This window comes from Kogia breviceps, chromosome 11 (assembly GCF_026419965.1).
Source record: "Kogia breviceps isolate mKogBre1 chromosome 11, mKogBre1 haplotype 1, whole genome shotgun sequence".
NCBI classification, from domain to species: Eukaryota; Metazoa; Chordata; class Mammalia; order Artiodactyla; family Physeteridae; genus Kogia; species Kogia breviceps.
This window is the reverse complement of record NC_081320.1, coordinates 49,170,844-49,196,891: the sequence shown is the minus strand read 5'-3', so window position 1 is coordinate 49,196,891 and position 26,048 is coordinate 49,170,844. Positions and strand designations below refer to the sequence as shown.

General features: G+C 42.0%; 1 protein-coding gene across 2 annotated transcripts in view; it reads right to left on the bottom strand.

Moving 5' to 3' along the window:
* Positions 1–26,048, bottom strand: part of SERTAD2 (SERTA domain containing 2) — a 115,806-nt gene that overhangs the window by 17,287 nt on the left and 72,471 nt on the right. Inside the window, exon 1 of one of the 2 annotated variants that reach the window (XM_059078769.2) lies at positions 4,951–5,262. The exons of the other annotated variant lie outside the window; for it this stretch is intronic. The gene's annotated coding sequence lies outside the window, so the exon portion shown is untranslated. Of the gene's footprint in view, positions 1–4,950; positions 5,263–26,048 lie in introns of those variants that run through there. 2 annotated transcript variants of the gene reach the window in all.

Genomic DNA, 26,048 nt, shown 5'->3' with positions numbered 1-26,048 from the left:
CTCAAAAAAGGAAAGAAATCTGAAAAGCAAATCTGTATCATGTATTATTGTAAAATGGGTAACCACTAAGGGAGAATCAGATTAAAACAGTCACCACCTCGTTATCTCATTGGTGTGGCTAGAATTTTATGCAAAACTGTTCTAGTGCAGAGATGACCTTGGGACTTTCAGATTCGCAGAGTTTAACTCAACACTTCTAAACACCAGGGTGGGGTACTCCAGCAGGCCTGCCTGAAGCCCGGGAGCTGCGGCTGGCGTGGAATGATAAGCAGTCAGCCAGGAGAGCAGAGCAAGGGGCTAAAGGTTGATCTGCAGCAAGTAACGCTTCATTATTTAATTTTCTTACCATGGCATGATCAAGTAATACTTTTTACTTTTGTTCAACAGGTTCGCACAGACAGCTAGAAACACGAGTGTGTGTGTGTGTGTGTGTGTGTGTGTGTGTGTGTGTGTGTGTGTCCTGAAGAGCCAGAATTCCTTCCCCTTCACTCTCCTACATGGAACTCCTTAGAAGCACAAAAATGCCTGGTTTAGCGTCTTGCTTTCAGTTAACCACCTATGAAGGTTTTTAAAGGGAAAAAAAGCTTAGAATTAAATAGCAACTCTGCAAAGCTACAGGTTTTTGCAAAGGGACAGAAAGATAGTAATTCAGACATGAATTCGTTTTAAGAGCTGAGGTTTGCTGCTACCTGGAGTTACTAGAGAAACAAAGCTGCCTTTGGGCACCTAAAACTAGTCAGACCTGCTGTAGCAGCTGCACGGTCGGCTCCAGCGCTGTCCTCCACTCTCCTCCCTCCGGCCCCCACCCCGCGCATCCGCATTGCTCACTCCACTCGGGGCGGCGCCGAACGGGCACACTCAGCCCTCCTCTGCCGTCCCTGCTTAGGGGCAGGGCCAGCTCTGGACACACGGCGTGCAAGTGTAAGAGGAGGCCAGACAAGAGAGCAGATGCTGACTCCATTCTGAACTGAAAGCTGCAGTTGGTGCGGAATACAGCTTCTGTGTTCCCAGGTTGCCAAGATTGATACATCAAATTGTGGGGTTTGCTTCAGTGAATCCTGGCATGGATTCCCAATTAAGTTGAGAGGAGGGACGGGAGATCTTGAGAAGAGACGAAGGAGGCTTTCCAGCTTTAGGAGCCCTCAGACCACAAAGACAGCAGAATTTCCTTCCAAAAGGGAGTTTTCATTGTCTGTATGTGGTGCTTGTTTAAATGATAAGCATCTGTTTTGTCCTATCAGGAATCATATGTTTTCAAAGATATTGCGATGTTTTTATTTTGAAATTTTTATTTGTATTTCAAAGAAAATTTTTAGACAGCCAAGCATGTTTTGTTTGTCTCATGATCTTCAAGGAAGAAAAAAAAACAACAACAAACAAGGCGTCTATTTATTACCCAGAATAGGAATGTCGTCTTATTGGCCTGACATATGCCATTCACAGATTCATACAAAGAATGAACTGCCACACAGTGCTCATGGAGAAAGACACTGCTCCACACAATGAGTGATGGGCGCTCCAGGGGACAGTGCTGCTCACAGGGTTTCCCAGCATCTGCACGGAGGGCACAAGTTTGCCTTTAACACCAACCGCACTGGCCATTGGAGACAATAATTTCGTTTAAAAGATACGCTAACTTTGGTTAGTTGCTCTTTCCTTCAAGAATATTGAAACTGGGCTTCCCTGGTGGCGCAGTGGTTGAGAGTCCGCCTGCCGATGCAGGGGACGTGGGTTCGTGCCCCGGTCCGGGAAGATCCCGCGTGCCGTGGAGCGGCTGGGCCCGTGAGCCATGGCCGCTGAGCCTGCGCGTCCGGAGCCTGTGCTCCGCAGCGGGAGAGGCCACAACAGTGAGAGGCCCGCGTACCGGGAAAAAAAAAAAAAAAAAAAAGAATATTGAAACTAAATTAAATATCCACAAATTTCTTAAGCAGGAGTCCCAGCTTGGGGGTTTCAGTCAATTGTTTAAGGAAAAATTATTAACAGTCAGTAGAAAATATATGATTTGTGCATATGCAGTGGCCACTGCATTTTTAGATGTTCGTGTTCTGTTGGTCAGTGTTGATTAATGGAAAGACCTATGAAAGTAGGTGTTACCCTTATTTCGAGGCCATTTTCACTTAAAACTGGAGCTTGCCCTCTGGTGCCTTGAGCATACACCTGATCTTTGCACTCAGCAATCAGAGACACCTCTCTCTCTCGTCTCTCTGTGCCCTCTCCCTCTCTCCTTTGGCAAGAAACTACTGCAACTACAGCTATCTCCTGTAGGATAGGCCGTTACAGTAAATATGAAATTTCTGTAGCAACAAAATTTTAAAAAATTCTACAGGTGAATTAAAGTTCACACTCCTATATACCATATTTATCTATACATTTAAAAAAATCTCTGTTGTAATACTGACAAAGTCGTCTTTTTTTAATATAAACAAAATATAAAATAAAGCTGCATGCTTTTACTAGTGTTCTCTAACAAGGAACCACAGCAAAAGAAACCTCTAAGGGTTTCTGTTGTAACTTTTATCTTTCTTAATAGCTAAAGTGTAAAATATTTTGACCAAGGGCAAGCTTTTAGTATAATTTGCTACTGATAATTTGAAGTATGCTTTTATTTTTATTATTTTCTGTCAGTTTAATTTTTGACAGAAAAAAACTTTATGTATTTGTATGTCTGTATATATGTATACATCTTCAACCTCCCCTTATATATTTTTTATCTGCTTTGTGTGTGTGTGCCCTAGTAGCGTTGTAACTTTTATTCTGTCATTGGAACACTTTAAAATAGCATATGCCAAAAGCTATCAAGCTGCTACACAAATTTGAGTTTTAAAATATCAAAATATATACTAACTATCTCATTATTAATAATTCAGTGCATGGCAACTGGGTAAAATTTATATTTCAGCTTCTCAATTAAATAAAAAAGCTTTCAAGGGGACAATCCAGCAAATAGAAGTCTAAAGGTTTTCTAAATCTGAGTTAATATCCCTTTCTAATTTTTTTAAGGGAAACAGGCCGGAGCAGCTGTTACCTAAGAAGCTGTGACACTCGACTGACAATAAAACTGTTCCCTAGGACACTCGTGTCGTACACTTGGTTGGTATTATAAAATGTGAGTCTTCTCTCCCACCTATTGTAATAATGCAAGGAACAGAGCTGAATGTTTAAAAAAAAGAAAGGCTGTCAAATCCATTTCATAAGATTTCTCACCTGACAGCAACATGGTTATGCACATTTTAATTAGGGGAGAGGAAAGAAATAATTATTTTAAAGGGTTCCAAACTTGATGAACAACATAGACAACTTTACATTAACATATGATATTTCTAAGTAAATCAATAAAGCTAAAGGAAAATTTCTAACATTTATCTCTCTTTTTGTTGTTTTTTCCACGAAGCAATTGCTAAAATGAACAGGAAAGCGGAGATGCATGAACAAGCTCTTCTTGCTCGCGCCAGAAGCTGGGATCTTAGGATGGGTATTTTCATCCTCAGAGCACACCCTACTACACTCAAATCAGAATAGACGGCTATAAAAAGGGGGAGGACTGGGAGGAGCTCTAGGGGTGAGATACACCTTCTGAGTAGCTGAACAACTACCCACCCCCATCAGCAAAACAACCCAGAGGCAATCAGGTGGACTGTCCTCCAGGGGTTGAGTGGAGCCAAGAGCCCACTTCACTCTTGTCAGAGACTAGTCCCTAATTATAAAAGGCTACTTCGAACACTTAAGGCCTCAGGGATCCTATTGGCTACTACAACTTCTAGGCTCTTTACACACATTATGGACATTTCTTAACATATATTGGGAAATCAAACAGTATATTTCATGAACAAAGCTTGAAAACATATACTGTCTTCCTTAAGACCAAATGAGGCTACCCAACTTGATTAAAATTAAAACTGGTATAGTCTGAGGCTGATGTCTCGCCCTGCTGATTGTCCTTCCCCACTCAGTGCCTATAAAAAAACTTACTTTCCATCTCCTGAAACATCCTGAAATTAACCAGCTTGAAAGCAAAAAGTTATTCTAAAACAAATTATATCTAATCTTTTTGAGAAATTTAAGGATAAACACAGAACTCTACTCCTATCTCAATCTATTACTATTACTTCTGCTAAAAGTAAGATAACTCGTGGCCAAGGGGGAAAAAAAACAATTTATGATCTTTCTCTCGATGCAGTGGCCCTCTGACGGCACCCTGTCTTAATGGTACAAAGTCCAGGGCTTGGGACAGCTGGCTCCCCTCAGCCCCCTCCCTTTCAGTCATAGGCGGTCACGACCAAGATGACTTGTAGATTTCTAACTTAAAAACCAATGAGACATCAAGTTTAACATACATACACATTCAAAATCAATTCACTTGGGCACGGGCAAAAAGAGGGTGGAGAGGTATGTTTTTAAGCTAAAACACAGGGAAACTAACAGAAACACACTAAAGCAAGTTGGATGCAAACCCGGCCACAGAACTCAAAAGTGAAGCAGCCTTCGCGCCAGCAATACAAGCCTTTAAAAAAAAAAAGTCTCTCACGTTCACAACAACACAACCTCCACAACACGCACACATATCCCAGCTGTAAAAGCGACAGCTCCAAGCTCCCTCCGCCCTGCCGCTGGGCTCTGGTTAGCTCCCGACCCCCTCCTGACCCCGGTCCGTGACTGCCCGTCCCCTGCCCTTCCCCCAGCAGATCTGCCCGCGAACGCTGGGGGTCCCCGGCGCTGGCCCCGGGGGTCCAAGGGATAGGGCCCGGGAAGTAGCCGGAGGGAGCGCTCCTCCCGGTACCTGCTCCAGCCCAGGTCCCTCTCGCCGAGGCGCCCGCGACCCTCGCGGCCGCCCGGGCCCCTCCTCCGCCTTCCCGGCTCAGCCGGCCCTGGCGAGGTCCCAACGCCGCCCCCACCCACCGGGAGCCCAGCGCATCCAAGAATCCCCTCCAACCCGGCGCCGGGAGAACTTACCACATGCAGCTCCACCTGGGAACTAACACATCAGGAGGGGTTTCTGCCCACTCCTCAAGCTACTCCCGCTCCATGCGGAATCCCCCGCTCCGGGGGCCCGAGGGTGGCTCCGAGGAGCGGGCTGGAGGCGAGACCGAAGCTAAGACTCCGCCGTCCTCTGCCTGCGCGCTCGGAGCATTATACAATGGTGGAGGAGGAGGAGGAGGCGGCGGCGGCAGGCAGCGGAGGAGGAAGCGGGAGGCGGGCGGAGGGGGCGCCCTGACCGAGCTAGCGGCAGCTAGTGCTCCAGCACTCGCTGTGCAGGAGTGACGTGCGGCCAGCGAGCCTCCCGCGAGCTCCGGGCCCTGGGCTCAGCAGGCCCCGCCCCTCTGACCGCCCCGCCCCTCGGCCACCAGGCCCCGCCTCCTGCCGGGGCCCGCCCCCTCCCCCGGAGGTCCCGGGAGGCGCGATAAATGCCTAGCGGGGCCCCGGCCGCCCCAGGAGCAGGAAGGGGCAGGCGGAGCACGCGAGACGTCGGGTGGCAGCGCCGTCCACGGCTCCCTTCCCAGCCGGCGCGCCCTTTATTTTCTCTTAAGAGAAGGCTTAAAGAGCAGGGGAGAAGAAAAGAGACACTCCGGCCAGGGGACCACAACTAACCACCAAGAATCCCCTCACACCACTCATGCAAATGACGGAGCCGCTAGTGACAAAGGCGGCGGCGAGAGCCGCGCGCACACAGCCCGCTGAGTCGCGCGACCGCAAATATGACAAGCATCTGAGCTATTCTGCAACTTGGGGCCGGTTAGCCGGGCAGGCAGGGTCCCGGGGGGAAATGGGGGGAGAGAATATCAGACCCCAAGGCGCGGCGTCCACGCTGCCAGCGGGGCTTTCTGAGACAGGCGTTCCGGGAGGGCGAGGGCGGCGCGCCCGCAGCTGAGACCCTTTCCGATGCCCCAGTCTCAGGACGCAGGAGTGGCCCGCAGAGACGTCCGAATGACAGGATGGGTGGGGGCTCCAGCTGGAGCTGGGGACAGAAAATTCCCTTTGCGTGCAGTGGCCTCAGCCCAACACTTGAAATGGGTGACCAAGTCAAGAGTACCTTCGGAACAGGACGGAACCGAGTTGCATCCTTCGTGGCAGGCCGCGGCCGTGGTGCAGACCCGGCAGCCGGCCGCCTACCCTGGCAGAGCCCACGCAGGTAGGCAAGCCAGGCTTGGATACGCAGGGGATACCGAGGCGCAGTTTCACATTGATAGCCTTTTCTCTCTCCTTAAGAAAGCTTCTGCCTTGAACTACTTACACTTAGCAGGGAAATTTACACTAGTTGGGAGAGGTTGTGTGTATGGTGCGAATTTAAAAGCCGTAGGAAAGGAGAGCTCCCCTAGAAAATTAATGATTATTTTAAAAATTACATGCCCGTTCAGCGTAAAGATGTTACAAAAAGTAATTCAGGCACCTTAAAACTTTGGCTGCCACCCCAATCAATATCGTCTCAGATCTCTTTGGAGCTTAATGGTCCACTATACTAGTTATATTTAAGGATAATAAAGCTTTAAGACCGAACATAAAGGTGATTATAAGTCGTTAACATCAAGACAAGTTTAGACCTATTGGAACTGTTCAGTAATGATTTGTTATCAATCAAATTGATGATCTTATTGAAATCAAACCTGGGCTAAAATGTTGGTAGACGGAACAATGTTTCTTGTTTTATCTTTCAAGGGAATGAAGGAGGTTTTTACTGGCCCCTCAATATAATTAAAAGCTTACACAGATTTTTCTTTAAGTATAACCAATGCCAAAAGCTAATTATTTGTGGATATCTTTGGGAAGTTTCATTACAGTGGCATTCCAAATTACACATCGTGGAAGTAGTGCTCAGGGCCCTCAGCAAATCCTGTTCAGTTTGTACCTGGGTGGCATAATATTCAAACATTTTGCCATGAAGCCAAGATATTCTTCATTTCTAGAGTTCTGCCTTTCAGAGAGGACACTAACTACCAACAGTTTCCTAACAACCCACTCACTTATACTTTCAGCGCTCAGTTTAAGGAGAAGCCATTGAAATAGAAGCTGCAGTAATCTCTTCCTGTGATATCTCTGTAGCAGAGGCCAGAGGCTCTGTTGAATTTAAAATAAATTGAAACTGTTATTCATGAATTGAAGTGAGCAGCAAGTTAGACTTGCACAATTTTTGTGACGCTTGCATATTTTCTAGCAAATGAATTACCAGAAGAACTAAGACCAAAGTGACAATTTTTAAGTCTTCAGAGTGGACGCTTGATTCTGCTCAGTACGTATTCTGTGTGTGCTCAGTAAAGGTTTGAGTTCTTAGGAAAGCAATCTAAGTTCTGGGGGAAAATGGTTTTCACCTTTCCACACTTTTGAAGGTAAATGTCTTATCAGTGCACATGTTATATATAAGTCCCACTCCCCCCACTTCTAGATTCTGGTATCTTGTACCAAGAAGTCAAAGGACGAAGTGGCAGCTTCAACAGCTGCTGATGTAGTCCCACACCAGGTGGTTCATGTCCCCCTCCCCTGGGGCCAAGTCTCCCCACAGGCCAGCAGAGCAATTTCTGCCTGGTCCTGGGAATCCAACAACATGAGGCTAAGGACAGGCCCTCCTTGAGCTTTTGAAGTCAACTCCCTTCAGTCAGTATGCATGATTAAAAAAAAAAAAGTATGTATGTATATATATATATATATACACACACACACACATACACACACATATATACATACATATATATATACACACACACACATATATATATAGTTTATTCCTAGCAAATGAACAAGAAGTGCTTAGTGAACACATAAGTGTGGTTTTCACACTTTCACTCTCTGGAACATTTAAAAGTCCATTTAAAATAATCCTACCCTCAGGATTTAGAGTTTAGAGCTTCTCACTTTCACATACAAGAAATTAGGCCAGTCATCCACCTTTAACTATCAGGAATATATCTGCTTAGGGAGAAAAGAAATATTGCTTTTGTAAGTATAGAACTGTGATGGTAATTTTAAAAAATACTCATGAGTTCAATTTCAGAGAGGTGCTTCTCAACATTGCTTTGTAGTTCTGGGTACTAGTTTGCACTTCACTGCTTCTCTTGAAAGTTTCTGTGCCCTCACATCTTGCAAACAACCAGACTACTGCACTAACTGAAGGCCACTTTTAGCACTTAATTAGCATGCACCAAAGAATTGACACAAGGACAAGCTGCCTACATAAACTGAGAAAGACTTTACAACAGTTTTCAAGCTCACTCTTTCTCTATTACATTTTACCTTTCAAGTTCCACATGAAATACTGGTAATAATCATCCATCTATATACCTTGGAAATATTGGTCTTATGCCCCTACCCCCTCAATAAACGTTTCAGTTATTAAACACATTATATACAGCCAGCTGGGCTAAATAATCTTTTCATAGAAAATACAGAGATCCTAACTGAATGTGGACTTCCCATTCACTGATCACTGAAATCAATTAATAAATCTTCAAAATAAAGTCTGGAAGTCCCACATCACCTAACCGATTATCAAAGAGTTGATACAGGATACGATGATTTGTTAAACTAAACACTCTCACAAAGATGGCACGGACAGGTTCAGTACTTTTCAGCCACTAGCAAGTTAAAACTTCACGGTACCAAAGGAGCCAGTTAACTTCTCTACTACTGCAAATTCTTCTCCATCTCTTCGCCCTTCTTGTGTCAGGTTTTTTCCCCACCTCTCCGTGAAGTCACGCTTCACAAGAAGAGAGCTTCAACTCTGGTGAAGGGGTGCTCTTGCAAAGCTTCCCTCATTGTTATTGGAATGCTTTGCAATGACTACCCCTTATGTTCTGGGAGAGGGTCATTTTTCTGTTAGCAATACACGCCTTTTTCTCTCTTAAAAATCTGATAGTATTTAAATCCTAATTTGGAACAAAATCTTAATGATAATATTGGAAGAAAATGCTCTTAAAACCATTTTCTTTTTTCTGGCATTTTTGATTAGTCCCTTCTAACCATTTCTAGAGGAGATGGCATCTGTTGAGCATGAGCTTCCTCCCTACTTCATTTGCCACTATTTTGTGGTAAAATCCTCAGATAAATGGTAAGGTTCATTTCGGAGTGGCCCTCCTTAGAGACTCCAGCTCTTGCTTTCATCCTCTCTCAGCTGGAAAGCGAAGGCCTTGCCTGGTGACAACTCCAGCGCTCCCTTCCTGCCAGATGCCACTCTGCCAAGACTTGGTGGGTGCTTCTCAGAAACCTCTCTCCTTGTCCCCAGTTCCCCACACGGCACTACTCTCCTGGTGGCCTCTGCAGGTTGACCCTGTACTTCCTGTCCATAAACCATTCTCCCTTCTTGAGTGGTTCACACTCTTCTCAAGGTACTCAGCACTCCAGGCTTCCCTAGAAAACTTCAATGAATGTTAGAAATCATGCAGCCTCCACACCATCCTTGTCCCTGGGAACCAGCTTGGTGAGAGGAAGAGTCCTGGAGTAGGAGTTTGAAGATCTTGTACAAATAAATCTCTTAGCTATGATTAATCATTGACTTTTTAGTTTCTTAATCTGCTATGTCACAGATTTAGGATAAGCACTGGTTCCGGTGACAAGAACACAAGTGGATGGTCAGAAGATCTCGGGTCTAGTTCCTGAGCCAGTCAGCAGTGAAGCTGTATCAGGGCCTTGACATCATGGGGCCCGCATCCACACCCCCACAAAATGAGGCACTAGGGCTCAAGGGTTCTGTAGCCCCTTCCCAGAACTAAGAGTCTATGAAAAGGTGACTACAATGGGGACTGCCTTCACGGAGGAGTTTAGAAGAATATAAAACCAACTTCACATCCTATTTTCTGTGATACACATTCTCATATCTATTGTAGAAACGATCTAAGATTGTGCACCTTTAAATCACCTGTGAGTAAAGAGGTCATTTAAGAGAAGTATGGTGATTTCGGGAATGTAAATACGTATTTAAACCACTTTTTGAAGTCTCAGCTATAGAAATTCTACTTTGAGGACTTAGAAAAAGTCAAAGCTTTAATGTGTATAGATGCTCAGGAAATACCTCTAAGTTCAGGCTATAAGTATCATTAAAAATAAACATGTGGACAGAGAACACAGTTTAAATGGAAACAGCGCATACAACAAAAAATGAATCAGCTCTTTGCCACTGTGAATTTTTATTGGTTTTTGGAGGAGACATAACACTTAGGTAAGACTTTATCTTTTCTTTTAGTCACTAATGCAGAACTGCTCTTTAAAGACCTGTTGCCAGAATAAACAAGACTTTTTCAAAATTATCCAACTGTCCAATAATACTTGCTTTAAATTGAAAAATATGTATTTTTAAATTTAAAAATTTTCATATTTAAAATTTCAGAAATGCAGAGTGAAAGTCAAGTAGGAAGAAACTAAGGCAAACGTCTCAGATAAACACCAATGCTATATTAGACACACTTGTGTAACTAGTCAATTGTTTTCCTAAACATGCTCTAAATATTGAACAAAAGATTTTATCTTGCTGAGTAATATTTGTTTCAAAACTGCTTTCTTAGAGAAGTCTTGTTTGAGGTATATGAAACCTTAAATGGGCAATTATCAGAGAAACTGGCTTTTAAGGAGAAAATAATAGTGTGAATGAGCTATATGTAACTTCCCTTTTTAAAAACAGAAGTTGAATCTGTAACACCAAATTTAGAAAGGAGAGTGGATGGCAGCAAATACCACGAGAATATCATCTATAGCATAGACACCCACTGCTGTTCTGTTCTGTTACAAATAAATGTACACTCTACAAACTCGAGTTTGCTCAAACAATGCATGTATTTAATTGTCCCTAAAGATGATTCTTTTCAAAGAAAACATACATATGAGTCACATCAAATTTAAAAGACTCATTTAAAAAGTGCCGGATTCCCTGACTTTGACTACAGTGATTCATTTGGCCTCATTACACAGAGGGCAGCATAGTCCATACTGGGACGGCTGATAAATAGCTTTTGTGGGAGTAGTACTGGTAATTTCAACACCATTTATATTTCCTTTTACTTTCCTTTAAGATAATAAAGCCCAAATTATAAAGGTTGAAAAGAATTTTAATGAATCAGACATTCATTTTTAATCAATCCTGATTTGTTATCACTTTAGAACTGTTAGACAACATGCTCTTAGTTTTAGTGATGAAAAAAAATAACAGCTATAAAGATAAAGACTCCAGAATTACTCTTTTCACATTATAGCCAAAAATGAAAAGTAAGAAAATAGAAACCTTTCCAAAAGTTCATCAGATGAAAAGAACAGAATTAATGGGGAGATACACCATTTAGGGACAAGAATACTTAATACTATATAAATATCAATTCTCCCCAAAATTCATCAATAAATTAAATATGATTCCAACTTAAATCCCAGTGCTCCCCTCCCCCCACCCATGGAACTTTAAAGCAGATCCAGAAATCATCTGGAATAGCAAAAGGCAAAAGATAGCTGCAGTAAGTTTAAAGAACAAGATGGGGGATGTGTCCCATCAGATATCAAGGCTTATTATAAAGCTCTAGTAATTAAAACAGAGTGGTGCTGGCAAGAGATATATAGATCAGTAGAATAGAATCGAGTGTGCAGAAACAGACCCACACATATACGGAAGCATAAAATATGACAGAGGTGAGGTTACAGATCAGTGGGAAAGAATAGCTATTTAATAAATGACTAAAGGTCACCCGGTTACCTGCATGGAAAAATAAAATTAAATGAGGTACCTGACATTTTTAGAAAAAATACATTTCAGGTGGACTAACATCTAAATATGTGAAAGAAAACATTAAAACTTTTAGGAGAGAATATAGGAAAATATATTTATAGGCTCAGGATAAGGAATGTGTGATTACTGTCTGTCTCCTAAGATTCATTCTCTACTTGCCTCTGCTTTGCCCCATACCTTGAAATGTTGACCCCTATGGACTAAGCTTCTTTGCTAACTAGCTTCCAGCTGGATTTTTCAATAGGAAGGCACTAGAAAGAGACCAGTGGGTCAGAGGGGAGAGAGGCTGGGGTATTTCTTCCCTGCTCCTTCCCCTTTGGGCCCCTGTTATGGCATCACCCATCCCTCCAAGACCACAGCTTCTGCAGGCAGCCCCTTGTCCAGGGTGCCAACTCTCAGAGATTCTAGCAACACCATTTCCTCCCCTTTCCCCTTTAGACCTAAAGATAATAACAGCTTCCTACAGTTCTTGGTCTGCCATGCCTCAACTTTTGTCTCTCTGTCAAAAGTCCTTTTTCATTAAAGTCTCGTTAGTTGAATCACTTGAGTGGAATACTGTTCCCTGCCCAGACTTTGATTATTAAGAAACAAGACAGCCAATGCACAAACTAGAAAGAAAAAGACCAATAACTTTGATTATATTAAAAATTAAACATCTGTTAAACAAAATATACTATAAACAACATAAAGGCAAGCTAAAGACTGTTGAGTGATATATGTGATTCATTTAATCAACAAAAGATTAATATTCAGAATTAATAAAGAACTGAATCAATTTTTTAAAAGTCATACAAACCCAATAGAAAAATGGGTAAAAGAGTAAGCTCAAATATCCAACAAATACATGAAAAGATATTCAATCTCATCAGCAATAAGAAAAATGCAAATTATAAAAGGTTAGTTCGCAGCTATCAGATTGACCATTTTGGAGATAATGTGGCATTATCTAGTGGAGTTGGAGATGCACACACCCTGCCCACATACATGCAGTCTTTCTCAGCTAGGGTTCCATGAGAAAATAAGCCCTACAGAAAAGAATTCAAGTGACTATTTCCTCAGATCTCCCAAGGGTGGTATAAAGGTAAGAACCAGTGGTATGCTGGTAAATGTTTAACAACTGGCTGGTATGTGGGTGGGGAATGGGGAAAGAAGGAAAGAAGCCCTTATTTGTAGAATTTGCTGATTTCTGTGGTGTAAATAACCCACCATGGCTGATTTCAAGCCTCCCAACTGAACTGAAGAATTAGAAAGATTGGCATAATCACTCACTCTTAGGAGCAGGTATCAGTCTCCAGTTCCAGCCCAACACGTGAACCATTCTAGACTTAGAGGACAGAAGATAATTCATTACATACAATAGATGCCTTAGGGTCCTGGGGTTTAATTCTCTGGAAGAATTCTGGATGAGAAGGGCTAAATCTAGAATCTAGAGAAACTCTTGTTTTTATTCCCCATGGAGACATAGAAGAATGTTTATTGTAGCTTTGCTTGTAATAGCTAAAAATCAGAAACAACCTTAATGTTCATTAAGATGAGAATAAATTGATATACTTGAAAACTATGGTGGATAAGAAGTACTAAAGATACCAAATATCAACATGGTTAAATCTCAAAAACATAATGCTGAGTAAAATAAAGCAAGCTGTAAAGTATGTAAAGTATAATATCATTTATATAAAATATTTTAATACATGCAAAGCAATGCTATATATTGTTTACCAATACAGACGTATGCAATTATAGAATAAAGACATTACAGACGAAAAACATTCAGGAAAGTGGTGGACTTTCGTAAATGGAGGAGAATACTGGAATTAGGGAGAGACACTATAAAGTTTAATTTCTTTTCAAAAACATGTAAAGCAAACAAATATGTTGTAATAAACAATTTAAATTTATTGTTTTAGATTTCATCACATTAAAAAAATACACTTTTCCCCTATCTTCCATACGGTTCCCATGAAGTAGAACTTCGTAAGGTTTTTTCCCACAATTTCTAATATCTATTAATAAAGCATTGGGTAATATTTATATTTCATGCATTTATTTATCCCCTATTATTTCAGTAATAACTTAATTCCTTTTACTCATTTGATATATTGTCCGTCTTCTCTGTCTCTTAATAATAGACTGCAAAATTCAATGACGATGCTAGCGTAACCTAAAGTTTTTAACAGGAAGCCCAGCTGACAAGGCAGGTATAAGGGAATAATTGGTTTAAAGTCAGTATTTCGGGTTTATTTCTTACCTGCCAGGCTAACTTCTATCATATTAGAAAGGATAAAACCTTCCTTACAGAATATGTAAGGCTTCCTGTTACTTCCTTAATATACCAAATAATGCATTTAGCACTAAAAAGTGAAATTTTGTTTTCTTTTGTTTTAAAAAACAATGGAAACACACTTTCCCCATGAACTATCTTTCACTTGGTGTTCAGGTGACCACTTACTGCTACACCAAATGCATTCTGCTTCTCTCTTATTTGTGTCCCTCCATACGGGGTTATAGGAATAAAGCCCACATACTCTCTTGACCTTTGGGAATGTGATGCTGTCTCGGTGCATGGGTAGTGTGACTATTTTTCAGAGATTGTCTTGAAATAAGCCTATGTTTTAAATACACACTTTTCTGCTTGCTAGCAGGCATTCTGAAGCTAGGTGGTTCTAAATAAAGAACTCTAGTCAACAACAGGAAATAACTCCCACAGAAAAAAGGGGTAGAATACAAACTCTCACCAACTCTTGTACACAGTTCACAACGGCCTTTTGTTCCATGCACATTAAGCCTGAAATCTTTACTTTTCAGAGCATGTTTGGGCCTTTGCAGAGCAATTAAACCTTCCTTTTGCTGGTGTCCTTGCCGTCTTCTCTCCAAGAAAGTTAACCTTACAACTGACTTCTTACTATTAGGTAGCAGATCAGAAAATGGAACAGTTTCTATTCTGAAACTTAACATTTTTTCCTTAATGGAGCTTCTCAAGGGGGAAAAAAAATCAACTCTCAGTGTAAAACTCACTTTTCCTTCTAATACACAGAATACCACGTAAACACACATATATATGTCCCAAAGGAATATGTTCATCTGCAGTGTATGCTTCTAAATCTATCAACGAAGACATAATCATATCAACCCATAAATCTAGTGATGGCTTATCAACACTTTGCCAGTGACATTTCAGCAAATCAATGCATCTATAAGGTACATTTATATTCTATTTAAAGGCTCCCATCTTTGAGTCTTTAGTGAAAAAGAGGGAGAAAAATCTAGGTCCCAAGCCAACCAAATAGACATCTGAAGGATGGTTTTTAAAGTCTCAGTGACTCCTACTGGGACAGAATGGTGGCATTCAACTATAGTACAGTATAGGTACTCCAGATAAGAAAATGGGGCTGGGTAAAACAGCTTAAATATGACTTCAGACTGGTATTTCTTCCTCTCCTATACACTCAGCCTTGCCCTCTCTACTGGCTCCATCCTGCAGTCAATAAATTACAGACTCGATGTTCTCTCTCTTCACTTATAAAACAAGAAACAATCCTCCCCTGCTTCAATGTTGCAGGAATGTTGGTGGCTACTTCTGTCTTTACCCTTCACAGCTTTAGTCCCACCTACTTCTTCGGGCTTCTGCAGAAAAACTATATTGATCACCGCCAGAAAAGAGCACCAGTGCCCCCTAAGTGCCAAACCAATGGACATTTCTGAGTTCCTCTTATGACTGAGCCTCTCTCTATATAGCATTTGACATTAATGACCACCTCCAACCATTTCTTTCAGTAACTCTGGCTGAACTATAGTCAGTCTCCTGGTTCCTATCTCTCTGTCCACTTGCAGTTTCCTTGGCTGTGGCTCCTCTTCCTCTGACCACCCTATAAACCTACATTTCTGCACTTAAAAAAAAAAATCACCCCCTATTGCAATGTGGGACCAGAGAAGATTACAAAGGTGAGTGGGGAATGGAGATGGTTAGTTAGGATATCAGAATCTTCAGGAAAATTTGGAGACATGGGTGTTTTTGTTTGCTTGTTTGTTTGCAGTACGCGGGCCTCTCACTGTTGCGGCCTCTCCCGTTGCGGAGCACAGGCTCCAGACGCGCAGGCTCAGCGGCCATGGCTCACGGGCCCAGCCGCTCCATGGCATGTGGGATCTTCCTGGACCGGGGCACGAACCCGTGTCACCTGCATCGGCAGGCGGACTCTCAACCACTGCGCCACCAGGGAAGCCCGACATGAGTGTTTTGAAAAAATTTTACCAGTTGATAATCACAATCTAAATGTTTGTATGGTTTTGTTTTGCTCCCTCTTTTCTTCTCATCCTATAAATTCTCTCTGGGCAACCTCACCCACTCTCAGGGCATCTGTACGCTAAAGATTCATAAATCAATAATCACATTCCAGACCTTTCTCTCTGAGGTTCATATCTGACCTTTATATATATGAGAGACCATACATATTGTCATTTGTCAGGGTCACTCCTAGTTTATGCTTGTCCTGGCATAATCAGTAATAACACCCTGCTTCAATCTCACAATGGTCCTGGGTTGAACAATAAAAGTATATAATTAGCCTATTTCTATCCCATTGCCTATTAGACATCTCCACTGGATATCATAAGGGCATCTCCAACTCACAGCACATCTAAAATTGTCCTAATTTTATCCTCCTTAAATCTGCTCCTCCTCCTGAATGCCTAAATATGGTTAAGGTACCAGCAAGGTACCCCTGATGTCTTAAGTTGGAAATTTAAGATTCAAAGTATCTTCTTTCATATTTAACGAGACATAAAGTCCTGTCAATTTTCTCTCTTAAATATTTTTCAAATATGTCCCCTTCTCTCCATTTTTACCACCACTGCCCTAGTCAAGGCCCTAATATCTTTCACTTTGATTACTGCAACAATCCATCTCCCAACTTTCAGTCCTAGATATTCTCCTCTAATCCATCTACACCACCTACTGTGTGACAGGTAGCATGCTAGGTACAAGAAATACAAAATGAACAAGAGATGCTCCCACTGAGTTCACAGGGTAGACTAACTCATCATTGTGACACAGTGGGTTACATGGCAATAGAGACATGCGCAGGGTGACAACAGACACACACGAGTGGGCACAGAGCCTGGCCAGTGTGAAAACGGAGGTAGTGATGGATTTTAGGGTAAATGGGAGTGAGTCAAGGTCATTAAAGGCAGATGGAGCTGCAGAGATGGGGAGGTGAGAAAAAGCAGAGGATGTGGGTGCGGATCTGAAGCATAAATCGCAAGCAGGGAATAACAATAAACAGGCCCTGAGAGTCTGACTGGGCATGTCTAGGAAGGCCTTGGATACCACATTAAAGGGTCTCGCCTTTATGTTCTGAAGGTGGTGAGGAGTCATTAAACGATTTTCCGGAGACTTCCCTGGGGGTCCAGTGGTTCAGACACCGTGCTTCCACTGCAGGGGGCACGGGTTTGATCCCTTGTCAGGGACCAAGATCCCACATGCCACATGGTGCAGCCGGAAAAAAAAAAAAAAAAAAAAACACTTCCCATGGGGGAGAGGCACAATATGATTTTTATTTTAGGATGTTAATTCCACATCTATTCCTGAACTTGACAGAATGATCCTAAAATTTATTAAGAATAACCAACAAATGAAAAAATAAAATAAATTTTAAAGAAGGTATTAAAAAGCTGTAATAATTAACAGAGTTGGGTTCTGGCAAAAGAAAAATATAAATGCATCTACAATTGAAAAACTTGAAACAGACCTTAGTATAAAGATTTGGTATATTCTAAAGATAGCGTTGTTAGTGCAATAGTTTATGATTTAAGGGGAAAAATGGACGTTAGATTCTCGTATTGTGTGACAATATGAAAAAACACAAGAGATTAACTAAATAATAAAATATATTTTTTAAAATGTAAGAGAACTAAAATAATTACAGATGAATAATTGATCTTAGAAGGAGACAAGATTTTTCCAAACACAAAGCAAAAAAAGAACTATAAAATTTAAATGGATTAAAAAACTATACATCAAGAAACACCATAAGCAAAATTAAAGGAAAAATGACAAACTTGGAAAAATATCTGCAAACCTGATAACAAAGACTTAGTAACCTAACCTAACCTAATTTTACGAATCAATTAGAAAAACACCAATACTACAATAGGAAACACCGCAATTAAATTAGCAAAACGGGCAAAGGACAAAAGCTGATGATCACCAAAGGAAGACATGCATGAAAAAACAAAGACAAATGCACCTAATCAAAGCAGTACAAATTAGAAATATAACTGCTACACACCAAGCTGGCTACAGGTATGTTAAAACTGATAACAGGGCTTCCCTGGTGGCGCAGTGGTTGAGAATCCGCCTGCCGATGCAGGAGACACGGGTTCGTGCCCCGGTCCGGGAAGATCCCACATGCCGCGGAGCAACTAAGCCCGTGAGCCATGGCCGCCAGGCCAGCGCGTCCGGAGCCTGTGCTCCGCAACGGGAGAGGCCACAACAGTGAGAGGCCCGCATACCGCAAAAAAAAAAAAAAAAAAAAAAAAACAACTGATAACAATGTGAGGGCACAGCGGACAGGCTGGGTCATAGCCACTGATGGGAGTGTCAATGAATTCAATCTTGGGAGGGCAGGGTTTGGACATCTGTATCAAGAACCTTTTAAAATGTCCATATCCTGTACTGTGGTCATTTCATTCCTAGGAATTTACCCCATAGAACTAATCAGAGCTGTGTATAAAGAAAATATCCATTCAACAAATATTTATTGAATGCCCACTGTGTCCTAGGTTCTAGGAGTTGGGAATGTGGCAGCAAACAAAACACATCAAAATCCCTGTGAGACAGTGGCAGGGACATATACACACTACCAAATGTAAATTAGATCGCTAGTGGGAAGCTGCCGCATAGCACAGGGAGTTCACCTCTGTGCTTTGTGACCACCTAGAGGGGTGGGATAGGGAGGGTGGGAGGGAGGGTGACACAAGAGGGAAGAGATATGGGAACATATGTATAACTGATTCACTTTGTTGTAAAGGAGAAACTAACACACTCTTGTAAAACAGTTATACTCAAATAAAGATGTTAAAAAAAAAAATCCCTGTTCTCACGTGGCTCTTACATTCCAGTGAGGGGAAAGAGAGAAAATAAGATAAATTAGTAAATTATATGGTGTATTAGAAATTAGGTGATCTAGGGAAAAGTAAAACAGGGGAGAAGGATGGGGAATGTGTGCTTGGGTGTGTATGTGTGGGGTGGGGGCAATTTTGAAGAAGTGGTTTAGAAAAGCCTCGCAGAGAGGATGACATTTGAGTAAAGATCTGAAGGAGGTGAAGGCTCAAGCCAAGCAGTTTTCCTGGCAGAGGGAACAGAAAATGCAAGCAGGGCAGGAGTCGGGCATGTGCCTGAGGGTTCAAAGACATCAAGACAGAGGGGAGGGCTTCCGTGGTGGCGCAGTGGTTGAGAGTCTGCCTGCCGATGCAGGAGACGCGGGTTCGTGCCCCGGTCCGGGAGGATCTCACGTGCCGCGGAGCGGTTGGGCCCGTGAGCCATGGCCGCTGGGCCTGCTCGTCCGGAGCCTGTGCTCCGCAACGGGAAAGGCCACAGCAAAGAGAGGCCCACGTACAGCAAAAAAAAAAAAAAAAAAAAAAAAGACAGAGGGGAGGAGTGGGGGGGGGAGTGGGAGGAGAGAAGGTACAGGGAGGAGGGGCAGGGTGTAGAGGGCCTTATATGCCAATGCAATGACTTTGACTTTGACCTTAAGTCAGATGGGAAGCAATTAGTGCAGTACTCTTGGCCCCTAACCGTGTATCTCAAGATAGTGGCCAGTGATCCTTTTAAAACAAAAGTCAGGTCACATCACTCCTCTCTTAAAAACTCTCCGGTGGTGGTGACTACGTTGTAATGATTGACTTGTTTAGTGTTGCTTTGAGTTTTTAATCTCTTCAAGTGTGCCCAAAACTCTAATAATTGAAAATGTGCTATTAACACTACACGACAGAAAACCACCATCTGGGTCAGTGTAATGGTTAAGAGCCTGAGCTTTACAGTTAAGGCAGATCTGCCACTTATGAGCTTTTCACTTGTGAACCTTGGGCATGTTTCTCAATCTCTGATTCTTAACTGTAAAAAGGGGGAAATATTACCCACCCCACAGTGTTACAAAGAAAATGCTTTTTTCTCAAAGTGAAGGGTGCCCACTGGTGGCACATGAGGTGATTTTAAAAGGTATCGATACGAAGAGAGCTGGCACTAAAGGATCATCTTTGGAGCGGGGAGGCACCAGCTAGATGAGAGGTAAGTGTTGTTTGAGAGATGTGAAAGTTTTCCAGGAGGAGGAGAACAGGAGAGCGTTTTGAGACAGTACTCGAGGTTTCCTGCGGTCTGGTCTCCCTTGATGGGTGATGCAGTTCCAGCTAATTGGGTAGAAGGGGAAAGTCTGCTGGGAGCCCTGGGAAAGAATTTTTCCTCTCTGATTAAAAACTGAGGGACACAAGAGCATGCAGGAAGAGCTCTTTCTCTCCCTCATGGCTGTGTGAGGATGTGGTCCCTGGAGCTATGGTAGCTATCCTGTGTGCATGTTAGAAGGGTAAGGACTGAGGGTGATGGGGTAGAAGTCAAGGTGGAGCCTGCGTCCTCCAAGACATCACTGAGCTGATGAGCTGATGAGAACAACTGGCTCTAGGGCTACTCACCTCCAGACTTCCGAGGGAAACAACAGATGGCCTTATGAGTCTGTTTGTGACCACAGGTGAGGTCCGAGGACACAGGCCATTCAATCACCAAGGGAATGGTTTAACCCCACATCCTTAGACCCCGCCCAGCTCTGCTAAAACAGTATCTTTGTGGGAGGGCTTAAGAATCTGTATTTTATACTTCCCAGTTGTATTGGTTTCCCATTGCTGCTACTTCCTATTACCATAAACTTAGTGGCTTAAAATGACACAAATTTATTCTCTTACAGTTCTGGAGGTTCAGAAGTCTAAAACTGCAGTGTTGACAGCTCTGCATTCCTTCTGGAGGCTTCAAGGCAGAATCTGTTTTCCTGTCTTTTCCAGATTCTAGAGGCTACCTGCACCCCTTGGTTTGTGGCCTCTTCTTCCATCTTCAAAATATACCATTCCAACCTCTGTTTCTGTCGTCCCATCTCCTTCTTCTGCCTTTGACCTTCTTGCCTCCGTCTAATAAGGACCCTTATAATTATATGGAGTGCAGCCAAATAGTCCAGGATAACCTGGACAACAAGGATCTCAAGATCCTTAATTTAGAAAAACATTTGCAAAGTCTCTTTTACCATGTAAAGTAACATAGCTGGGGAAGGAGGGTACTATTCTGACCACCGTATCAGTTGACTACAGGGCCATTAAAATCATAAATTTAAGCCACTATTTGTTGACCTGCATGTGAAAGCATCTATATAAATCACTTGCTGGTCATAAAAACTTGAGCCAGTGGTTCTGAATGGGAGCAGAGGTGGTGAAAGGGTGTGGAAGATGGGGAAAAGGGTTGGGGAAAGCTATGCATGTTAGAATTATTTGGGATCTTTTTCCAAAATATAACCTGGGTCCTGCCCAGACCTATGGAAATGGGATATCCAGGTAAAGGGAACATGCAAGTCTGGGTGAACGAGCCTCCCTAGGACATTCAGCTACAACCCCCCACTAAAATAACCTCCAACTATGCCGTAGTTTTCTCATCTGTAAAATATTTTAAAATACACACACACACACACACACACACACACACACACACACACATCCTGCCTATCTCATGATCATGTTGACGGGATGTAGATGATTTTTTTTTTTTTTCTTTTTGGCCGCGTGGCATGTGGGATCTTAGTTCCCCAGACCAGGGATCGAACCCATGCGCCCCCTGCAGTACGTAGTCTTAACCACTGGACCACCAGGGAAGTCCCTTGAAGAATTTTATAATTGTAACGAGCTAGATAAGTACCACTGGTGATTATTAGAGGAAACTGATGCAGACTGTATATGGTGGTGTTGGGCAAAACGATTCATTCAGAGAGACTCCAGTTACTCAGAACCAACAAAGCAAGCAGAAAAAAATCCTTGAGAAAAAAAAGAAGAAATCACAAAGCCCATGCACCAACCTCATGCATTATCATGTAATTCCTGAGTGTCTATTTAATCTTAAAGATGATTTTATTTATTTGTTCCCCCAAACCATAGATTATAAATGGAAATGAGAGGGGAGAATGGATTTAAAAAGAAGCAAATTGATAATAGCACAAAAAAAAAAAAAAAAAAAAAAAGAAAAGAAAAGAAAAAGGCAGCTAACAATTAGAAATCAGGGTTGGGGGGATTAAAAAATGTTGATACAAGAGCTCAAAAAATTTAGTGTGGGAGATCACTTAGAGGCAAATAGCACTATGCCCCTCACTAGCCCTGCCCTAAACGGCTCTGTATTCCAACAGAATACCTAAGCAATCTAAATGATCCTGAATCATGAAGAAAAGGTACCATTATGCTCAATGTTTTCTGTGGGAAAAATGTAATAATAAAACAACAGTATAGGGAAATGATACAGGGAAAGATTTTTATTGAACAAGCTTACATTAAACAAATTTGGGTACTTAAAGAGAAACTTCAAACATCCGTATAAAAAGTGTACATGTGTAGAATGCCTGTATGCTATATAAAAATATGCCACTGCATAAACCATAGCTGCTGTAAATCTAAACATAAGCTCTGCTGATGTGAAGGAAGTCCTCACACAGCATAAGAGCTCAATAAATCTGTGTTGTCCAAGAGACTAAAATAGACGTTGTCACCTGCCTGGATGAAGGATGATGTTAGACTGGTCCATCTGCTGGCTGTGGAGTATACAATAACAATACCACACCTTTAAATCTGTATAATTACTTATTTATACACATGATAAAGCACGTTGACATCACCATCTTAGTTGCTCCCCACATCCTAAAGCCCCAAGTAGCCCCAGCTACTACTATTCTGTTTTACATTTAAGGAACTGAGGATCAAAGAAAACTTTCTCAGGATGCCACAATGACCAAGCAGCAAAGCCTAGATTCCAGATCCAGTTTTTATTTTCAAGTTTACATTACTGCAAATACCACTTCACTTAACCATCTAATGAAGACTCTCTGCCAAAGCACATTTCTGAAAAAAGATTCAGATGGGAACGTTAAGCATGATGATCTATATATCCATTTATTTATCTACCTACCTATTTACAAAGCAGCAAATTTTTAACATATCTTTTTTTTTGTGTGTGTGGTACGCGGGCCTCTCACTGTTGTGGCCTCTCCCATTGCGGAGCAGAGGCTCCGAACGCACAGGCTCAGCGGCCATGGCTCACGGGCCCAGCCACTCCGCGGCATGTGGGATCTTCTTGGACCGGGGCACAAACCCGTGTCCCCTGCATTGTTAGGCAGATTCTCAACCACTGCGCCACCAGGGAAGCCCAACATATCTTTTAAAAATACATTTTTATCTTTTCTTTTCAATATGCCCACACACTGGCTAAGTTTCTATAAACAGCTTTAGTTCAGAGTGAGATTTTATGACTGAATCTTAAACGTTAAGCAAATAGAAAATACTAGATGGTCTAAGTTAACAAACGAAATCATTAGCTCTAAAAACAAAAAGCTCAAAATGTGCAGATTTCACAAATATTTGGTTGCTATATGAAATGCTGCAGTTATTCCAAAGGTGTATTTTACTTTTGTTTATATTTCTTGTGGACTACTATGCTTCCATGCAATTTCAACCCACATATGTTGATGACACACACGGAGCTTAAAATACCATGATACCTCAGGCTGCCAGTCATGCAGCTCAGTGATATACCCATCGGATGTGAAGCTGAACTCTGCGTAATGTACATTCATGCTCTTCTGCCCGCACCAAGCATTGCTGTAACTCTAGCAAAGCATATTCATCCACCTCCAACCCACCCTCCCACTTGAAGGAGAGCGCATGCTGTGAAACTGAAGTAAATAGAAAAAGATTATGTAAAGCACCCTTTGTGAGAAGTCATCTTTTCCACATTAACAGTAAAAAAGTCTTCACTATGAGTTAGGCCGCTTTTATACCATTACCTTTTAGCTCTTTGCAGAGAAACCAAAGTACAAAATACAGAGTATTTTGAGATTATTTAACATATAATTAAGCCAACTATAGTCAAGATTTTCTGACATGCCTAAGAACACTAACTTTGGAGTCAAATAGTCCTGAGACAGACAGGGTTTCAAGTTCCAGCTTGACCATGTGTTGGCGATCTGACCTTAGGCAACTTGCTTAAGCCTCAGTTTTCTCAACTGTAAAAAGGAGACAGAATCAGGACCTGAGGCATGGTGTTATCACGTGGGTTAAGTGAGATTATGTATGTAAAGATGTTAGCACAGCCTCTGAAAATGATAAAGAAAGGTAGCTCTTTTTGTTATTAATAATTACTTAGATAATGCTCATTAAATTCAATACTGGGCCAGCGATCACTGGTGTTGCAAGGAGAGCTCCCTTGTTCCTCCCCAGCATCACTGCCAAGTATGGTGAATCTTATGTACAGGTTTGGGATACACACTGGAGATTAGATGGAGCTCCACTCACTTCAGGCATTAGGTAAGACTGGAGCATAGGAAAAAGACATTTTTATTGAATAAATCTCATCATCTGACTAGCATTCAAAATGTACCTCTGTCCCTGCAATTCAATATCAAACCAACCCCACCTTTTTTTTTTCTTTGTCTAACAAACATTTACTGACTGTCCACTGTGTCAGGTCCCAGGCTAAGCTTAAGAAAAGAACTGGGAGAATGTAAGATCTCTGGATTGTTAATTATTTGTAATTTCCTCTTCCTTGTCACTTGAATTATATTCTGATGGGAAGATGTGTACATAACAAAGCATAATAAAGACTAAGAAAGATCAGCAACTTTCTTCAATGTTTTTAAAATATAAGTAACAGAAGCAACCAGCATGTCTCTTCCTACTTTCATTGCTATAACTAGGCTATAATACTTTCTTTTTCCACCTAAAAAAAATGCCATTAATATTTGGCAAGTGAACCCAAAGAAATGGAGAATGTACACAAAAAATGTAGAAAGCTTTAAGTCTCATTAGGAGTAGAGGTACCCATCTTTCTTTAATACCCATTATACCACTATGCAACTGAAACTCAGATCTCAAATCTCAATCTCTTGAGTTGCTCTGAAAAATGCTGGTGCTCATCACAGACACAAATATCTCCATTGGCCATGCTTCTATTCTGTTTCATGGATTATGGGCTTGAATGGTATATTAGGATTTACACTTGGCTGTAAGTAAAGAAATGCTAACAGTGTGAAATGACTTAAGAGTTTATTCTTTGTTCTCATGAAATTAGAAGTCTCGGGTTGGGCAGCTCAGGACTGGAAAGATGGCTCAAAGGTACCTGTTCCACCATCCTCATGGTGCTGAGAGTCATAAGAAGGCTGCTATCTACCAGCTATTTCATCTACATTCTATATAAGAATAAAGTCAAAGGCTTTCCTGGTGGTGCAGTGGTTGAGAGTCCACCTGCCGATGCAGGGGACACGGGTTTGTGCCCCGGTCTGGGAGGATCCCACATGCCACGTTGCGGCTGGGCCCGTAAGCCATGGCCGCTGAGCCTGCGCGTCCGGAGCCTGTGCGCCGCAATGGGAGAAGCCACAACAGTGAGAGGCCCGCGTACCGCAAAAAAAAAAAAAAAAAAAAAAAAAGAATAAAGTCAAAAGTCTTGTCTTAAAAAAATAAAAAGTCTTGTCTTCATGAGGCTTTGTCTTTTTATTCAAGGTATGTTCTCCCCAGGGACCTCTACCCACATCTCAAGAACCAGAACAGAGCAGGACATAGCCATCTCATCTAAAAGGGTGTCAGAACATCAAGTATTTTACCTTAGCACAGAACTACCCCAAATAAATTCAGAGTTCTCTTAAAACAGTATGAGGAGGAGAGGATTCTGGGAAGATGGTAGAGTAGGAAGCACCAGGAATCTATCTTTCCACCTAGACAACAAATGGGCTGGCAGAATCTGAATGATGTAACTATTTTGGGACTCAGAAGTCTGTTGAAGGCTTGCATTCCAGGGAAAGACTAATATGGTAAATTGCAGTAAATTCCAGTTACTTTCAGTCAATTACAGCTCTTAGCACAGTAGCAGCTAGCCACCCTCCTACCCTCAGCTATGCACATGCTCCTGGAGCAGCTTGCAAGCAGCTTACAAGAGCTAGGGGAGCAAAAAGAACCCTGTCCTCTAAATATTAGGGGTCTGCGCTCTTATTGTTGCTTCTGTGACATTAGTGCAGACAAAGAGGTGGCAACCACTGTTGCTACACCTGCTCCCCCCCCTCCCCACCACGTTGTCACAAGC